This window comes from Ixodes scapularis, unplaced genomic scaffold, assembly GCF_016920785.2.
Source record: "Ixodes scapularis isolate PalLabHiFi unplaced genomic scaffold, ASM1692078v2 PGA_scaffold1__304_contigs__length_218370807, whole genome shotgun sequence".
NCBI classification, from domain to species: Eukaryota; Metazoa; Arthropoda; class Arachnida; order Ixodida; family Ixodidae; genus Ixodes; species Ixodes scapularis.
Window position 1 is genome coordinate 72,072,043 of NW_024609846.1, and position 19,844 is coordinate 72,091,886.

Consider the following 19,844-nt stretch of genomic DNA (forward strand, 5'->3'; position numbering starts at 1 on the left):
GAGAGTCTCAGGGAGAGGGCAGTTATCCTTCCCCTCTTCTCTCGTGGTGACCGGAGGCAAGACTGTATCGTCACTACCTGTCAGGGTTCCTAGACGGGCATTATAAACGAGGCGCTAGCGACATCCGCCTGGTGCTCTTTGCTAATCATTTAATTCTTTTTAAAATTCCTTTTCGTGTTTTTTCAACAAGAGATTGCTGTGTTTGTGTGTATGTGTGTGCGTGTGTGTAATGTGATGCCACTCACATAAACACGAATAGACCAAGAATTAAAAGCCTAAAATTGATTGTGGTGTCCTTTAACTCATTGCGATTTACGGATGATATACTCAGCACTGCAGACTAATACCCCTGTCAGACGAGCACCTAAAATGACCTTTACGCCAAAGGACCTTTAGTGTAAACGTCATTTAGGCATACCACACGGAAACTCAAATGGCATTTAGCGTGAAGGTCCTTTTCGTGAACCTGAGTTCCCGCAACTCCTTTACGGCTGCTAAAGGCCTACTCTCGTTAGCAGTGGTCTACATTAGAGAAGCGAATTAAAATAAAAGATCGTACCGATATCTAAAATGAATGCGTTTACATTTTTATTTGTAAAAAAAAAAAAAAAAAAAAAAACGTGTATTACGTACATTATGTTCAAACCTCGCTCTACTAATAGTTTTCTGTACTCACGGCCCCAGCTATCTCATAGGCCTCGTCGTCGCCTGCTCGCGTCGTCCCCATCGGTACTTCGGTTTTCCTCCTCTCGATTTTCCTTACAACCATAGTTATCTAGATTTTATTTCTCTGTGTATATTACTATCCGTACTGTATATATTTAATGTTTTTTTTAACATATATATTTCTGTATCTCACTCTCGCGCCGTGGGATACGTCGAAAGACAGAGGAGCATCCACGAGTATAGAGAGGGGTCGCCGTGCTTCCTTCGGAGCGTTGAGGCGACCTGGGCACTGATACGTCTTTCAGAGGATCGTCTGGAGGACCTCCGACGCGTGCGGTGAACCTCAAGCGCGAGCACGACACCGAATCAAACGAGGCAAAAGCGTAGCAGAAGCACGGAAAGGACCGGGAGCACGGTGCAACGTTAGGACTGAAGCGGGCTGCCGGAGACGCCCAGGGTTGCCGCTAATCGCCAAAAAAAAAAATACTTTGTTTGGGTTCGAAGTGGACTTCGTTGTAATCACTCGACTAAACTTGTAATTTTGTCTTTTTTAGTACTTTGTTTCCTTCAGAAAAACATTAAAAAATTCTTTATATCGCAAGAATGTTACTTTTCTGGTGTGAACATGACTTATGCGTTTAAACCGAGATACGAGACTTCAATCGCTGTAAGAATCGTCTAAATGACAATTAGTTGCGCTGTCTGGTACAGCAGAACGTAAAGGTCATTTAAAAATCCTAAAGGCCTTTGGCGTGAGGGTCCCTTAAAGGTGCCCGTCTGACAGAGGTATTATTTACATAATTATTCTTGCCTGCTGCGCAACCCCAGCGACCATTTTAGCCCTCCATAAACAAGTAAACCAATAAAGATGTCACCAATCATGCACATGAAATCGCCATGCTTCCTTTTAACCTCACTCTTATTAAATATTTGCTTTGCCCTCCGCTTCCCCCCCCCCCAAAAAAAAAAAAAAAAGAAAAAAAGAAGGAAAAATTGTCACATCCTAAAATTGTGCTTCTCTTGCCCGCACTCCTCAGTGCATACAGCCATCTCAGGTATGTTATGAGAAATTGTCGGGTAAATAACTACAGCCCGAAAGTAATATTTTTCAGAGCATAAAAGAAATACAATTCACTAAGAATTGGTCATAGATTGGACGTCAACAAATATTTAAAAAAATTGGTATGTCGCAGTGAAAATAATTTATTCGAAGCTCACACTACATCAAACAAACAGCATAGGAAACAAAATCTGGAGGGTGATGCCTTGTTCCTCGTTGCCCATTATGGATCCTTGTCTTTATCTCAGAATTTCTGAAAATGAAGAGTGATATACGTTAATTAAAACATCTGCTCCATCGCCCCGTATCACATTACACCCACATCAAGCTGAGAATACCAGAGGAGACTCTCTTACAAGAATTCGAAGGTCGCGATTGATAGCTGAAGTATAGCTCACTCCGTCATTCGTTCAGAATATAGAAGCCCCGCTGGCCTCTCAAATAAGAACCTTCTAAAGAAAAATTTCTCACTTCTCCTAGCCAGGAGGATCAGTGAGCCAGGAAATCCAACCCTGAGCAAGAACAAAGCAATAAAATAGCTTACACTTCTTCTTGCGGAGGAGGGTAGTGTAGTCTCCGTATGAACCAAGACCATAGCCGTAGTTCAGGCCGTAGCTGCCGAGGCCGTGTCCGTAGCCAAAGTGTCCAAGGCAGTATCCGAGGTGTCCAATACCGTAGCTGTATCCGAAGGCTGGGTGGGGCATGAGCAACGGTGGTTACCGCTGGAACAGCGTGGTAGGTCTGGTAGGTGGCGACGGCGGGAGCAGCGTGGTAGGTAGTGGCAACCTTGGCGACAGCTGGGGCAGCAGCGTAGGTGGTGACTGGGGCGACGGCGTAGGAGGCCACAGCTGGGGCATGGTGGACAGTAGAGACCCTGGTCACAGCTGGGGCAGCAGCGTAGGTGGCGACTGGGGCGACGGCGTAGGAGACAACGGCTGGGGCATGGTGGACAGTAGGGACCCTGGTCACAGCTGGGGCAGCAGCGTAGGTGGCAACTGGGGCGACGGCGTAGGAGGAGACAGCTGGGGCGTGGTGGACAGTAGAGATCTTGGTGACAGCTGGGGCAGCAACAGCGTAGCCAGTCAGGCCAGCGTGTCCATAGCCGAGACCATGGCCGTAGCCGAGGCCATAGCCATAGCCGAGACCATAACCAGAGCCAAGGCCGTAGCCGAAGCCGAGCCCGGAGTAGCCGAGGCTGCCGTAGCTGAAGCCGCCGTAGCCGAAGCCGGTGTAGCCAGCGAAGGCACTGGTGGCCAGAGCCAAAAGGAGGCAGGCAAGGAACTGCAAATAAAAGGCATACAGTGCGCCCGGTACTTGAAAATTGTTATTGGTTACAATTACAAATTACCGAGCCTGAAATGTGACAGAATACCGGTACAAACCACTTCCTCTGAAACGTAACGATTTACTTTACTCTTTACGTTACAAATTGCATTCACTTAACTTTCGCGTACACTTACCAAAAAAAAAATATATATATATATATATATATAAAAGAGCGCAAAAAGACAGGAAAACACGACAAGTGCTATTAATGTTTACTTGGTGTCTGAGTCTTCTTGGCGCAATTTTGTTTAACTAAGATGAGCCAACTAGCCCAGCAAAGTACTTTGAGCCACCAGAAAAAAAAATGGACGTCTTGGAAAACACCTGGATTATGGTAGCCCTGATTGCAGCGAAAGCTACAACCACACCAAACCTCTCGCTAGATAACGGCGACGAGAAATGATCCTACGTATTCTGCAAACAAAGCTAGTAGTGATCATGCTCAGTAGCAGCGTCGTCCTTCACTAGGAGATTCGGAGGTAAGGAACTGATCTACGAAAGCTCCCTTTTGAAACGGGCTTTTCAAGCGTGAGCTCAACACTTCGAAGCTTCAGTCTCGTGCGTGTATTTTGAACAACTAAAAACAACGCCACCATTACGAAGGAAAAGCAGAGAGGTAGAAAAAGAGATCTTTCTACATCTCATCTTGTCCCCTGGATCGTGTCCGGTACCAAACAAATATCGACACCCGTGGTCGACAGAACACTCCGGTTGCCGCCGTCGCTCATAGATGGCGGTAGCTGTCCACCAGAGTGTTGTTCTTGGTGGTTGTCAGCTTGCCACCGTCGCTCATAGATCGAGGCAACCTTTCCGACCTCGGCCACCAGTCAACTGGTTGCTGCTGTCGCTCATTGATGGCGGCAATATTTTTTTGGAGGAAGGAGAGCGGGAACGGAACGAACCGGCGATGTGCGGAGCAGCGCGAATAATTCCGCAACCGCCTCGAGGCCGCTATCGCCTAAAGTTCTACTGCGTCGAGCGCTTCAGATTCCCTTGTGGAAGAAGAGCTGGGTGGCGATGTCCGACAAACGTTTTGTTTTTCCTAACAATAAACGAAAGTGACAGAAGTGACAATATTTTTTTTTATTGGTGTAGAGAATGTGAATTTGTATGAGTTTGTGTACATACGTGCATATATTTTTTCTCTGCTGCGGAAGGGAGGGGATTTAGCTCACTTGTTTTCTTTTTACTGGTGTAGAGATTGTGAATTTGAATGAGTTTGTGTGCGTGTATATATTTTTTTCTCTGCTGCTGTAGGGAGGGGGGCAGAGGCTCGTCAAGCAACACTGAGTTGCTTTTTCCTCTGCCTGCCCTCTCCAAACGGAGAGAAAATAAAGACTTTTGACTTTTTGACTTTTTTGAATATCGCGTCTGTTTGGTTACAGGCTCAAATGACGAAAGGGGGAACTTTCGTTATTAAAGCATCTAACCAATGAGGCGCGATATCGCCACTTCCGTCACTTACGTTTCTTTTAGGAGAAACGAAGCGTTTGTCGAACATAGACTCCAGATCGCTCGCCTGGAAAGCCGCCACCGAGAACAGAAGCTACAGCTCCGCTGCTCTTCCTCTTCACCAGAGTTAAAAGGCTGAACATTTTTTTTTCTAATACTTCAATGTGCAAATACAACTCCCCCAGGTATTTACCCTCGTGACTGCAGCTTTGACGCACCGTCAGTTTATGCATGAACGATGTATAGTGGAATGCAGTATTAAAAAATGCACGGGCGCGACGGCTCATTTTTGAGCTTTGGTCGAACGGATGGTCGCACACTCATATTGTTCGACTTCCTGTATTATGTTGATATATTTAATATCAAATAAAGTCCTCCGTTACCTATATTTTTTAGTGAATTTACATTAAATTAATGGTGGAAAAAAGTAACTTGGTAATTTTGAAATTACTTAAAGACGTAACGGGTAACAAGTGATCCGTTACTTGCAACGGATTACTTCCCAAGTTTGTTCCTACACTCTCAGAAAAAAAGGTGTGTAATTACACCCCTTGTCGCACATAATACACCCCAAAACTTCAATTCGACGTACAGAGCCCTATAGTCGAACAGACGGCCCCAAATTTTACGAGGGGCTTGATAGCCTTGTGGTACAACTTATTAAAATAGCTAATGTACGGTTTACTGACTACAAAAACATTATTGGATTACTCTTGGCCCTACTGCAAAAACTCAGTGTTTTCTTTATGTGGTCTGTGATACGTATTTTAGCTATTTAAAACGTTACATCGCACCGTTATCAAGCCCCTTGTAAAATTCGGGGGCATCTGTTCAAATATAGGACTCTGTACGTCGAAATGAAGTTTTGGGGTGTATTACATGGGACAAAGGGTGTAACGATACACCTTTTTACACCCTTTTTTCTTGAGAGCGTAGGTTTCTTTAAAAATAAATAGACAGAAATTAAATATTTAAAGAGCCGGGAGTAGATGTTCATGAGGGTTCATATTTCTAAAGAATAGTATGGTTGTTTACTTTTAGAGCATCACTGTGGGTCGGATGAAAATGATCACTCTTAATTTCAGAAAAAAAAAGAAGAAAAAACTAAAAAGTATATCCTGTGCAAAAAACAAAAAAGAACTCACCCCAGTCTTGGTGCTTATGATAAGCTGAACTCTATCCAACTGACTTAAGTTCACTTCTATCACGTTTTATAGGAAAGCTTCTGATTGAAACCACATCGCCCTAAGTGAGAAAGCTTCAGATGACATCAATCGTTTAAGTAAAGAAAAAAAAAAACTGAGTGGCATGATCTGAGGTTGAATATGGACCCCGCCCTAACCTTGAGTATAAATATGGTACATTCTCGGTTCTGTCTGGCTGAGATGCTCTTGGTGGACACAGCCAGAGCGATGTAATGGTACATGGGTTCTCTTCATCTGAGTTCATGGCGCTCCGATTAGGCACTGTTTGTTGTCCAGGTCGCCATTGTAGAATACCTGATTGTATTCTAAGCAATTAACTTTTATTTTACGAATAGTTACATAGAATGGAAGTTCACACTGTCCGATTGATATGCGTCTGTGTTGTCCTCTCGTCTGCTCGTCATCTTCTGGCATCCTCCTCCTTCCTGTGATTCTTCAAAGGGGCCCCCGGAGTGGGGCCGGGAGTCATTAAGTCCGGCGCCCGTCTGGGACCCTTGCCTCTGGCCGGACGTCGAGTATCCCCCGCGGAGCGCGCCCGCGTTGCCCGCGTTTTCCCCACAGTAATCCTCCTTATTCGCCCACGTTTTCCCCACAGTAATCCTCCTGATCGTCGCGCCCATCGCATTGATGTCAGATCCCCTCACTTTGAAACATGACGCCTAACGGCATCGTCATCCCCTGACGGGGAATTCTCCTATTTTTGAAACGCGATAAAGATAGCGCGAGATAAACTGTAACTAGATGTTGAACTGGGCGAGTTGGTAAAAGTTTGACATGGGTGGGTGTGACAGCTTAAAAAAAACTAGGACGATAAAAGGAATAGACATGACAGGACAACAGCTGTTTTTGACGAGGGACATGATGGCAAAACTGCCGACGTGTCACTCGACGACATGTTGCGTCGAGTGACACGTCGGCAGTTTTGCCAACGTGTCACTCGCCAAAAAAGAAAATATACGATCGTCGATATTTTTTTTAAGCGTTAAAGCGATATTACTCTATTGTTAACTCGTTTCCTGTACAGGATAAGTCCCCGTCAGGTGATGCCGATGCTGTTAGCCAACGAGTTTCGGATCGACGAAAGCTGACATTGGTACAGTGGACGCAACAATACCGGCACGCAGTGGCGGCACGTACGTTCAAGGAGTTTTCGTAAGCCTTCTTCTCCACAACGAAGATGCCGCTACTGCACCTGCGCTCGGTTTCCCGTGACTGAAGAAACCAGGATCTAGTAGTCGGTTTCGGAGAGCGTTGCGGGACGGCATAAAGGATCTTCGAAAACTCCCTCTTATCACACCATATCCGCTATTGTTTGCGTTACAGTCGAAAGAAGTGACGAGTGAAAGCAGCCGCGGAAAACCGCTGCGCGTCTTTAGTTGTAAACAGTGAGTGCATACGTAAGTCAATTGCAAGTAAACAATGGGCATGCGTAGAACCGCCGGCGAAAACTCCACTCCCTACCAGCATTCGCTTTGCGTGCGCGTAGAGCCACTCAGCTCTCTTGTCATCTCTAGTATCAGGTGGCATGTTGGGCCGTGAAGAAACAGAGGCAGCATGCAAAGTGGAAGCTCAACTTGAAGATTGTTTTCTGGCGTTAGAGAAAAATCATCTTGATTACACTTTCAGAAATAAAAGCGAACACACTATTCTTCACAATTAGTTATTTTGTGCTTTTTTTAAACACCTCATGGTAGACTAAACGGTTCTTTAACAGCAAAACAATCTTTTTTCAGAACTTTAAAAATTTTATTTTCGCAAAAGTATTTTGTTTTATGGCTTAAAACATTTCTCATAGTAATACATTTACAGGTTTGGAAGTAGAAAATGAATAATTGTCAGGCGCGAAACAATGATAAAATGAAAAATTATAGAAGTGTTAGTTTACTGCATTTGTTTATTTTTTTTCAAAATATACTTAACAATAAAATTGCATCGTCATCAAAACATACCAAGCTCAATCCCCTTTGAAGTTACAATGAAAAACATTGCGAAGCGTCTTAATGAAATTTTGTTTTTTTTTCTAAATTATTGAATGATGCTTAATTTTATGCCAATTTTAAAAGTTCACACCATGCTCACGCCATAAAACAATCGAAACTTTTCCGGTGAAAATATTTTAGGAAAGGGCTAAAGTCCTTAAAAGGAAACTACCACGAAACTTCGGCGCTTATTTTTGGTCTATATGTGTTCAAAGGAGCAGTATATCACATCACACACGCCAATATCCTGTTAACAAAGCTACGAAAAGGAATTTTAAAACGAATTATGCGATTATCAAAGAGCACCTGGTGGATGTCGCTAACGTCTCGTTTGTAATGACTGTCTAGGAACCTTCGCAGATAGTGACGACGTTTGTCTTGCCTCCGGCCACCACGAGAGAAGAGGTGGAAGGAGGAACTCCCCTCTCCCCGAGGATCCCTTTTGTGCGTCACATAAGTCGCTATTGTGCCCCTACAAGATTATAGATTAACCCGTCACTCAAAATTCGTACAAAAGCAGCCGCTTCGGTGGCTGGAATGACTGGGCTATTCTCTCGACGTCAGCCTCGCCCGTCGCCTCGCCGCAGCTTTGCTCGTCCTGAGGACTACGTCACGATTGCGTTGTATGTCATTTGCTTTCCACTGGCTGCTCTCCGAGCGCTTTCCAGAGTGGGCCGTTTAAACGAAAAATACAGCCACCAGTCTCAAAAAAACGAATGTGCAATTGTCATTTACGAATATTGTGGATCACTTTCAACCAATTTTTGAGCAGGAAAGGATATATTTCAAATTTCGTTGAAGTATCCCTTTAAGGTAAATATCCACGAATTTTATTTTTAACATCGGAAATGATCGAGCGTAACGCCTGGGACGTTTGACATAGAGTGACCCATGTATCTTTATTTAGTCATGTCTCATTTACACGCTATTATTATTTTGGCCACCAAACTCGGCTTCACTCTACGACCGACTTCAGCCAACACTACGATCCGATAGTGTCAATCGTGCAGCACCAAAACTGCATTGTCACGACGCTCCTAGTCTCTGTGCGTTTAATACCTGCGGCTAGACCAATCATGCACAGTCCCCATATCATTCTGCGCTTTTTTCTGCACTTGCTTGGTTAAGCCACTGATCACAAACACGCAGATACGGCTAGTGCCATGACGATCACTTTTGCCACTTTTCGATTGACTCCATTGAATCGGAGCTTCTGCACGGCAGTGCTTAAAGGGAAGATGGGGCACTTCTGCATTTGAGAAAAAAAAACACTTGAATTATGTTCACTTGGCCTTTAAAATAACAGATTTCACAATTATGTTTTAATGCGACGCGCCAGAGATCCATAAGAGCAATTTCAAAATAGGGCGGAAGCCCCGCCTCCCTAGCCTTGGGCAGCCAAAAGATCCGTCGATGACGTCACGTACAGCAACTCTCTTTCGCGTTTTCTAGCGTTTAACAACACTTGCGCAGCAAATAGCTTGGGTATTCGGGTTCAGGGGTCAAAATGCACTAGAATTCACTTCTAACTCATTTTTTTCAAGAACCTCCGTAACTCCCCTTAAAAGGGAAATGGATATAAAGAAGAACAAAAGTGCTTAAAGGAAGCGGAGTAGAGCTGACGCCTCGTGTTTTCGCTATATCAAGGTGGCGGGCTCTAATCTCGACCGAGGTGCCCGGAAACTGACGGAGGCCTATTGCGAAGAAGGCTGCGCGTAACCGAGCTTTCGGTTGAATGCTGAAATACCACCGCGTGATTCCGATTAATCTACAGACCTCCATCGGGGCGTGCCAGATGTCCATCGTTAGTTGACTTCCCCACGGAAAGGAACGTCTTAAGGCCGACTTGGAGCAGAGGGAACACCTCTACTTTGGTTGAGTGAACGTTATTCCTCTCTTACAAAAAATTTATATCTGGCCAGATCTGAAGATTTCAGATATGGCCATATCAAATATTGGCACATATAACCTGATTTCTGCCTGATATCCTGATATCTGCCAGATATAGCCTCATAATGCCAGATATAGCCTGATACCCCTGGCCAGGTATGAAAATCCCAGATCTGGCCAGGCATATGAAAAGGACACAAGCCTGAAATCAGCACTTTATATCTTTTTATTGTCTACGATTCTCCAAAGTGCCCTGGCCCACACTCGAGGAATTATGGAAACGATGATCCTTCAGTGCCCTAGTAATCGGTAGTTTTGACCAATTCCATGATTACAAAGTTTCGAGTGTAATTCGTTAGTCACCTGAACAAGCGTCCCATAGGGCTCAAAGACCTGTCACATCCCTTTTAAAATTTCTCTTCAATGGCAGCGTTTATGGTACTGTGCATTATGTCCAACTTTCAACCAGACTGAGCCGCCGAAATCTCTTACAATATTATCATTCTCGTGATTGTTGTTTTAGCACGAATTACTTAAAAGCCGAGAAATCACAACCAAAACCGTGATTTAGCTCGGATTCAGCGGAGCTGTTTATAGCATTTTTAGCGTTTCTAACTGAATATCAGCGTCTTTGAAGCTGTACGAGAATTATAATAATGTAAGGAATATGTCCGCAGCTCATCCAGGTTGAAAGTTGGACAGAGTGCACAGTGCTGACATTGGCGGGACATTTTAAAAGTGGTATGACAGGTACTTGGGTTCTATACGACACTTGTTCAAGGTGACTCCGAATTACACTCAAAACTGTGTAACCATTGAATTGGTCAAAATTTTCGATCACTAGGCAGTTGAAGAAACACCTTCCCCATGATTACTCGAATACAGGCCGAGGCGCTTGGGGTATTTAGCAAATCGTCTATTCGGGCGTAATATTTACACTTTGAAAGAACTAAGCTACATTGAAAGCCTTGTGAAAATTAGCGTAAATAATCTCAAACTTAAGCGTGTGAAATCTGAAGTTTGGGATTATTTGTGCTAACATTTAGCTCGCGAACATTGAGTCATTCACAGTGTGCTAAAAAAATTAACTTTTTAGCTTTTTAACATATTGAAGAGCGGCCTCCAGATAAAGCTGTATATACGCCAGATAAAGCTGTATATACGCCAGATAAGGCTGTATGTATGCCAGATAAGTCTGTATATACGCCAAATAAGTCTGTATATACGCTATATCGGGCTGTATATATGCCAGAGAAGTCTGTATATACGCCAGATAACGCTGTATATAGGCCGTATATAATCATATAATGTTTGATATGGCGAGATATGGCCCAGATATAAGATTTTCATACGGGCTAGCAGAAGTCGTGTCCTTCGAGGTACAGCTTTTAAGCCGTTGGAAGCGAAGTTCGACCGTACTAAGTAGGGCAACTTGCAAAAAAAAAAAAATCGAAAAAAAACAGCAATAAATGGCGCTAACATTTAAAGGATGGCGGTTAGGCTCAAATGCGGGATATGACAGCTATATTCACTCACACGATGACAATTGCACAGAAAAGTTCATTTGTTTTCGCTTACAACGTGATCTTCACACCTCTGACAACGCTTCAGTGTATCGTGCACCTCGAGTGTCCGTACGCAACCAAAGAGCAGCGGAAGCCATGGGTGCATGCTGGAGTTCGGGCGTGTGAAACATGTGCCCTGTCGTTTTCACTCAGTCAGTGAGTATAGACCTTTATTTCCAAGAGAGCGTGTGTGGCCGGTCCCATTTTGAGTGTTGGTGCGTATGGCGCGTGATTTGCTCGCTTTCCAAAGCGATGAAGACGCACGTGCTGGGCTCTTCAGGTCGCACTCTGAGCTGTGATTTTGCAAACAATGAAAATGTCTTTAGAGGAGGAGGTGAAATAAGTGCAAAAATTAGAGCTTGCCACGAAATTCCTATAAGTTGTGGACGTGTTCATATCCGAAAGACAGAGCGTTGTCTTAAAAGGAGAGGGAGCACAAGCTCTCTGTGCGTAACAATTTAGGGGTCATCATTCTTGTGTACTGCGCAATGCGAATTTGTGCCATCATTCTTGCGTACTGGGCAATGCGAGCGACCCTTCTAGCCCTTCATGAACAGGCAGAGCAATAAAGGAGTTGATGTCACCAATCATGCACATGAAATCGCCATGCTTTTATTGAATCTCACTCTTACAAAAAATGGGCTTTTCCCTGCCCCTCCCTCCTACCTACCCCTCCAAAAAAAAAAAGAGCTTTCACATTTCAAATTTATTTTCCCCTTGCCCGGATTCCACACTGCATGCAACCGTTTCAGGTATGTCATATAAATGTTTTGGGTAAATAACTAGCATCCTGGAGCAATATATTTCATAACCAGAAGTAATTGGAAATACTATTGTCTAAGAATTGGCCATATTGGACGTCACCGAATAGTAAGAAAATTGGTACGTGACAGTGAATATAATTTATTCGAAACTCACACTCCATCAAACAAACAGCACAGGAAAAGAAACCTGGAGGATGAAGCGTTGTTCCTCGTTGCCCATTATGGATCCTTGTCTTCATCCTACAATTTCTGAAAATAAAATGTAATATACCTCAATTGCAACATTTCCTCCCTCACCCCGTATCGCATTAACACCCACATCAAGATGAGAATACCAGGGTTGACTCCCTCAGGAATTCATAAGTCGCGATTGATAGCTCAAGTAAAGCTCCCTCAGTCATTCGTGTAGGATATAAAAGCCCCGTTGGCCTCTCAAATAAGAACTTTCTAAAGAAAGGTTTCTCACTTCTAGCCAGGACAATTATTCAGCCAGTAACTCCAACCCTGAGCAAGAACGAAGCAACAAAATAGCTTACACTTCTTCTTGCGGAGGAGGGTAGCGTAGTCTCCGTAGGTGCCAAGACCATAACCGTAGTTCAGGCCGTAGCTGGATAGACCATGTCCGTAGCCGAAGTGTCCGAGACCGTATCCGAGGTGGCCAACGCCGTAGCCGTAGCCGAAGGATGGAGCGTGAGCAACGGTGGTGATGGCTGGAGCAGCGTGGTAGGCGGTGGCAACCTTGGTGACAGCTGGGGCTACAGCGTAGGAGGCGACTGGAGCGACGGCGTAGGAGGCAACAGCTGGGGCATGGTGGACAGTAGAGACCCTGGTTACAGCTGGAGCAGCAGCGTAGGTGGCGACCGGAGCAGCAGCGTAGGTGGCGACCGGAGCGACGGCGTAGGAGGCAACGGCTGGGGCATGGTGGACGGTAGACACCTTGGCAACAGCTGGGGCAGCAGCGTAGGTGGCTACTGGGGCGACGGCGTAGGAGGCAACGGCTGGGGCGTGGTGGACAGTAGAGACCTTGGTGACAGCTGGAGCAGCGACAGCGTAGCCAGTTAGGGCAGAGTGTCCATAGCCCAGACCATGGCCGTAGCCGAGGCCATAGCCATAGCCGAGACCGTAGCCAGAGCCAAGGCCGTAGCCGAAGCCGAGGCCAGAGTAGCCGAAGCCGAGGCCGGAGTAGCCGAGGCCGCCGTAGCCGAGACCGCCGTAGCCAAGACCACCGTAGCCGAAGCCGCCGTAACCGAGGCCGGTGTAGCCAGCGAGGGCACTGGTGGCCAGAGCCAAAAGAAGGCAGGCACGGAACTGCAGATGAGGGGCATACAGAAAATAGTCAAGGTCCCAGGCAGACTTGTGCCCGCTACTTGAAAAATAGCAGTGTATTGCAATTACAAATTACCGACCCTGAAATGTAAGTGGTTACAATAACACAATACCGAGTCTCAAATGTAATGGATTATGGTTACAAATGAAGACCTGAAAAGTAACGAATTAATTTACTCGTTAGGTTACACATTTCTGTCACGCTAGTTTTCACGCACACTTACCAAATAATAAACCATATAAAATAGCGCAAAAAAGACAGGGGAGCAGGATAAGTGCTATCCTTGTTCATGTCCCTCTCTTTATTGCGCAATTTTGCTTAACAAAGATAACCAGCTAGCCCAGCAACTTACTTTTAGACTGAAAAAAAGAACAACACTTACAATTCGCTGTAATGCCGAATCAGAGCGCAGCTTTTGAGGAGGAAGAGGGGAGGGTACGGAAAGGAGGATATGCCCGTTCTCCACCTCCGTACTTTCTTCTCTTCTCCTCTCCTCCTCCTCCATTCTCCTTCCTCCTCCTCTCCTTCTCCTCCCTCTTCCTTCCTTCCTCCTCCCTCTCCTCCTCTTCCCGCTTCCTCCCTTCCCCACGCTCCCTCCTCCCTCGTGACGTCACCTTTGACTCTAGTGACCCTCGTGGCGTGATTTCGTGACCTTCATCAAGGCCTTCACGAGTGACCTTCGCGATGTCGCTCGTGACGTCAGGAAGGTCACTTGTGAAGGCCTCGTGAAGGTTACTGTGAAGGTCGTGACAAGGGCTGGGCAGAGATACTCCAAACGTATTCGGGAATACAAATACTGAGATACACGTGTTTTAAGGGCAGAAATAAAGATACTGAGATACAGTTGCCTTTTATGCAACAGGATATCCCTAAGATACTTCTGCGAAAATGGCGAAAAAATATTCCGGAATGCAGATACAGATGCTTATAGAAATAGATTTGTTACCAAACGGTGCTAGGTGGGGACGTTGTAGATCGTGGAGAATGCAATGGTAATTTATGTTTGAGTTCCTTTTTTGTGTCATATTTTATGATTTCCCTTTACCTCGAACTCTCTATTTATTATTAATGCCGTTAAAAAAAACGTGTCACGCAGTTAACCCAGAGAGTTGCAGAACGGTAAAGACTCCATGCCATGCTTGACCAAAGACGTCCGCCCGAAATGAATCCTGTTTTGCCGTGAGGGCGCATCTCAAACTTTTGTAGTATAAGCTTCTAAGTCGCCCATAGTGTGGGGAGATTAAACAACAGGTCACTACTTTTTCTTCACTCAACTCCTTTACAGCGTTCTCTCTGCTAGATCGGAAATAGTGCACGATTTCCGATTAAGGGCTAGTACTATAGGGCTTAGAACGTCGAAATGAAGTTTTGGGGTGTATTATAGGGACAACGAATGTAACGATACACCCTGTTACACCCTTTCTTCTTGAGAGTGTGGAGGGCGTTGTAAGGAGAGTTGATTTTGCTATTCTTGCCCGAAACCTTTTTTAAACCACTTTTTTTTATATGTCGATGACTGAGATGATTCATGTTATAGGGTGTGTTCATACTAAAAATTACGAAGTAACTTGCACCAAAGATTTTTTTTTCCTTTTAAAGTTAGCTTAAAAAATACAACAAATGTAACGAAACCCCCACATCTCGCAAAGTATTGCGATACAAGCGATACATCTGCAATGTATTTCGCTTGTGAAATACAAATACATTTTTGAAATGTATCTCGATGCAGAAATACAGATACTCCAACTATCTTAAGATACAATCGCGATACATTGTATCGCGATACCGCCCAGCCCTGGTTATGATTTTCGTCGTGACCTTCACGAGTGACCTTCGTTACGTCACTCGTGGCCCTAGCGACCCTTGTGACGTCACTGTGACCCTCGTGACGCTTCACATGTCGTCATATGTGACGTCATTATGGGAAACGTTCCATAACACAAGCACGGTTACGCCGACGGCGACGCCGCTCATGCGGGAAACGGGCGCCGATGAGCAGCGCTCTAAAATTCTGATTTAAAAAAAAATGATAGCATTATTTCTAGTCATGCGCCCGCATTATGGTAGCCCTGGTAAATATTAAAATATTGTATTTATGAGTAAGGATGTAGGCAACTCTGTTCACATGTAGGTTGACAAGACAGCGACAGCAGCAACCTCACCATCCCTCCCGCTAGCTTGCGGCAACCAGAAATGATCCCTGGTATTTTGCTGGCAAAGCTAGTAGTGATCATGCTCAGTAGCTGCGTGTACATTCGCTAGGGGATTCGGAGGTAAGGAACCGATCTACGAGAGCTCCCTTTTGAAACCGGACTTTGAACCGTGAGCGCAACGCCTCAAAGCTTCTGTATCGTGCCTGTAGCTTTGACGTACTGTCAGCTTATGCATGAACGCGGTATACTGTCGTACATTATTGAAAAATGCATGGACGCGAGCGCTCGTTTTGGAGCTTTGGTTGAGGGGATGGTCACATGCTCATATAGTTCCACTGTTTTATTATGTATATATTTCTGAAAAATAACGTATAATTAATATATTCCGTACCAATGTTTTGTAATCAAATTACATTAAAATTACTGCCACAAAAAATAACGTTGCATGGTCAAAAATTACTTAAAAGAGTAATTTTCGACAAGCAACGCATTACAAAAGATCCGTTACTTGTAAAGGGTTTCTTCCCAAGTCTGGTCCCAGGTTTCTTCAAAAGTAAACAGAGGTTAAATGTTTTAAGAGGCAGGAGTAGATGCTCATGAGGGTACATATTTCTAAAGAGTTGTAAGGTTATATAAATACTTTCCAGAGCACCACTGTGTTGGAATGGATATGACCACTCTTAATTTCCTAAAAAAAGATACTGAAAAGTATATCCTGTGCAACAAACAACAAAAAAAGAGACTCACCCCAGTCATGGTGCTTATGGTAAGCTGAAGTGTATCTAACTGCTGACTTAGGTTCACTTCTGTCCCTTTTTATAGGAAAGCTTCTGAGAGAAACTGCATCGCACAGAATGAGAAAGATTCAAATGACGTCAATCGTTTAAATAAAAAAAGAAATTTAGTGGCATGATCTGTGGTTGAATAAGGACCCCGCCCTAACCTTGAGTGTAAATGTTGTATATTCTCGGTTCAGTCTTGCACCAAATGAATTGAACCTTGCTTTAAAAAGACGTGACACGCACTAAAATAAAGTATCTGTGCAAGTGACGTCTAGAGGCGAGTGCCATTTTTATTGTGCGGAGCACGGGATACGAGTGGCAGTACAATCTTGACTTTCCATCGCCACACTTCAGGAATCTAATCAAGTTGTTCTGAAGTATTTCTAATTTCCTTTGCATTGTTTTTATTTTTTTATTTTGGAGAAATCTTTTAAGCTAGGAAGCACCTAATTTTTCTACCCCTTTATTTAGCCATTGTTTAAATCACTTTTTAAAACTTGGCATAGAGTTTTATGCAGATGTAGAAGGCAATCTTTTGTTCCCAATTTATGCTTCCGAAGTAGCATATATTCCAAAAGTTGGTGAGCTAATTGGGTCGCTTCAATGCGGTTTCTTCATCAAGCTTTTCAAAATGTTCTACATAAATAACAAGTATGGTGAATACAACTTTTATTACAGAACGTTGTGTGCTAGCTATTTTTATTTAATCATGTCTCATTTACACGATGCAGCCAACACTACGATTCGATGGAGTCTATTATTAAGCACCAAAAGTGCATCGTCTCGGCGCTCCTGGTTTTTGTGTGTTTGATATCTCAAGCTAAACCAATTACGCGTAGTTAATGCACCATGATTTTGCGCTATTTACAGCTGCAGCTATTACGGGCCCGTCCATCCGGTTTTCGCGACGGCGTGAGCGCCAACGACTTCAGTTTCCCCGCTAAATTTAAGAGGAAAGTTTGACGTCACGTGACTTATGCATTGATTCAGTTTCCCCGCTAAAGTTGGCGTTGGCGGGAAAATTGATTTTACGCTACCTGACGTCACGGGCACTATACAGACAAATACGGGTTCCCCGCTAAATCGAGAGGAAAAAAATACGCCACGTATCCTATGCAGCAATTCAGATTCCCCGCTAAGTTTGGAGGGAAAAATGACGGCAAGTGACCTGACGTCGCGGGGCCTACAGACAAATTGAAGATCCCCGCTAAATTTAGCGCAAGTATTTACGTCACTTGACCTATGCAATAATTAGGTTTCCCCCTAAATTTAGCGAAAAACTTGACGTCACGTGACCTATGCACCAATTTTATTTCCCGCTAAAATTGGCTGGAAAATCATGGGCACGTGACCTGACGTCGTGGGGCCTACAGACAAATTCAGGATACCCGCTAAGTTTAGCGGAAATATTTGCGTCACTTGACCTAGGCGCCAATTCAGTTCTCCTGCTAAATTTAACGAAAAGAACGTCACGTGACCTACGCACCAATATAGTTTTCCCACTAAATTCGGCTGGAAAATCGATGTCACGTGACCTAACATCACGGGACCTAGAGACAAAAACAGCCTCTCCACATCGGAGATCTTTACCGGGTGTCCACCTCAGAGGCGGTAGCCGCGGGTGGAATTCAAAACACCGAAAATCAAAATGCCGAATTATCGAAATGCCGAAATTTAAAACACCGAAAATACAAAAACCCGAAATACAAAAAGCCGAAAATTAAAAAAAAGTCAAAGCATCTAAACGTCAAAATGCTGGCCTCAGCATTTGGAAGGGGGAGACAATGTTTCTTGGCAAGATATATTTTCTTGGCAATGTGATCAAAGTTAGACGAGAAGTTCCGCTAACATGAAAGGTTAGCCGCGAGTATAGCTTCCCTTCGCACGGTGCAAGCCTTCAAAAAAGGAAAAATATATTTCCGCATCTCGTCCCATGGCAGGGCGATTCCCTGTTTATTGTAGTTCAGAGACATAAGTTGTGCGCAATTTCTCGAATAAAGCTTAGAACGTCCTCATTGTTCGGTTGCCCATAGCAGCTGCCAAACGATTTTCGCGCAACTTTTGCTTCTTGCTTTGTGAGAGGCGGGATTTGCCTCTCATCGCTCCCTCGATGTCGCATTCGACTCTAGCTTGCTCCCTTTTCATGATGGTGATGAGCCGGAAGAAGCTTTACGTGGTGTCCGCCAACCAATATCTCCGATTCTCGGTGCCATGCCCCAACGGCGTTGTTGACCCTTGGAAACCCGTTCTGAGTAAGAGCAAGCACATTCCAGGTGGATGGCGGGAATACCGGTGGACTTCGTATGACCACGGCAGTGTTACCTCCGGCAACACGGCGGCTTGATTTCCCAAAGGTGGTTGTCCTCCTACCATCGCAGCAGTTCAAAGGCCTCTAGCGGGAAGAGTGGTTTCAAGGGCGCTTAGGCATGTCGGACTTGTTCGGCGGGCAGGAACGAAAGGGCTGCAAGCTGCCTCACCTTGATGGCGAAGCCACTTACATCAATTTTATAGAGCACTGCCAGTCTTAGGGGCTGCACTCTCCTTCATACTGATTGACACAAGTAGAACAGACAACCATGCACAACCGACGACGGGAGCAACGACCGAATGGCGTTGGTTGCTGCCAGTTTGGAGCCTATACTCACATTTTTGGGATTTAGTTCATGAGCCACATTGGAGCGTGGTTCAGTTCCCTCAAGTTTTCGTTCGTGAAGAAAATTAGGAGTCAAGCCTCATCTGAGCTTGTGCAGTCGCACCGCAGAAACTCCCGGCCGTCTAAAGTTGTTCTGAACTCGCCCTGGATGATGAGCTCCTGCAAGGCAGATGGCTCGTGCGGGCAGTCCGCTTTTCTCTCCCTTATCACAATCTGGCGCAAGGCTTCATTGCTTGGAAGGTGCTGCCTTGAAGACGCTCCTACATCTGCCGTGACCTGCTGCACAATCTTCACGGGTGCCTTGCCCTAGGCCTCCGCCAGAGCTTTGATCCGTTCTTGAGTACGGAGAACTGTAACTCTGCAGATATCCGGAGCATGGCTTGCGTGAGTCACTGTCATCGAGATCTCTTGAGTACCTTCTACAGAAAGGTCGGTAGTCACTCTAGCGTGGCATCCGCCTCGCTTCTCGCACCTCCAATAGTGTCTAGAACCTACTTTCTTGTCAAGCACGTAAAAATAACCGTCTTTGCAGCTACGTTTTCCTTTTCCCTTCTGAGAGCACTGCACAACCACGTCTTCGTCCATTTCCCTCTGAATCAATGAAATTATTACTGCCGCACATTGCTGCTGCTTTTGTACTCTGAACACTGGGCAGCGCTGTCTCTTTCTGCTGACCAATAAGAGCTCTTCTGCCCGTCTGATATGCCTAGCTTAACGACAGATAGAAAAATACGAAAAACCGATACTGGTGCTTTTGCAGAACGAGTTAAACAGGCTCGTGTCAGTGGAAAGTGATCTAACGGAAAACAAACAAGTGGTAGTCACAAAGCGCGTCATTTCTTTTTTACGTAGTTTTCGGCGTTATGTCTTTTCGGCCTTTTGATTATTCGGCATCTTGATTTTTGGGCATTTCAATTTTTCAGCATTTCAATTTTTCAGCATTTCAATTTCTGGGTGTGATAATAGGGAGTTACGAAACTGACGTTCGGGTGTGATAATAGGGAGTTACGAAACTGACGTTC

General features: G+C 44.8%; 1 pseudogene; it reads right to left on the reverse strand.

Annotated features, from left to right (window-relative positions):
* Positions 1 to 2,202: 2,202 nt before the first annotated feature.
* On the reverse strand, positions 2,203 to 19,407 carry LOC121835753 (annotated as a pseudogene).
* Between the last annotated feature and the right edge of the window lie 437 nt (positions 19,408 to 19,844).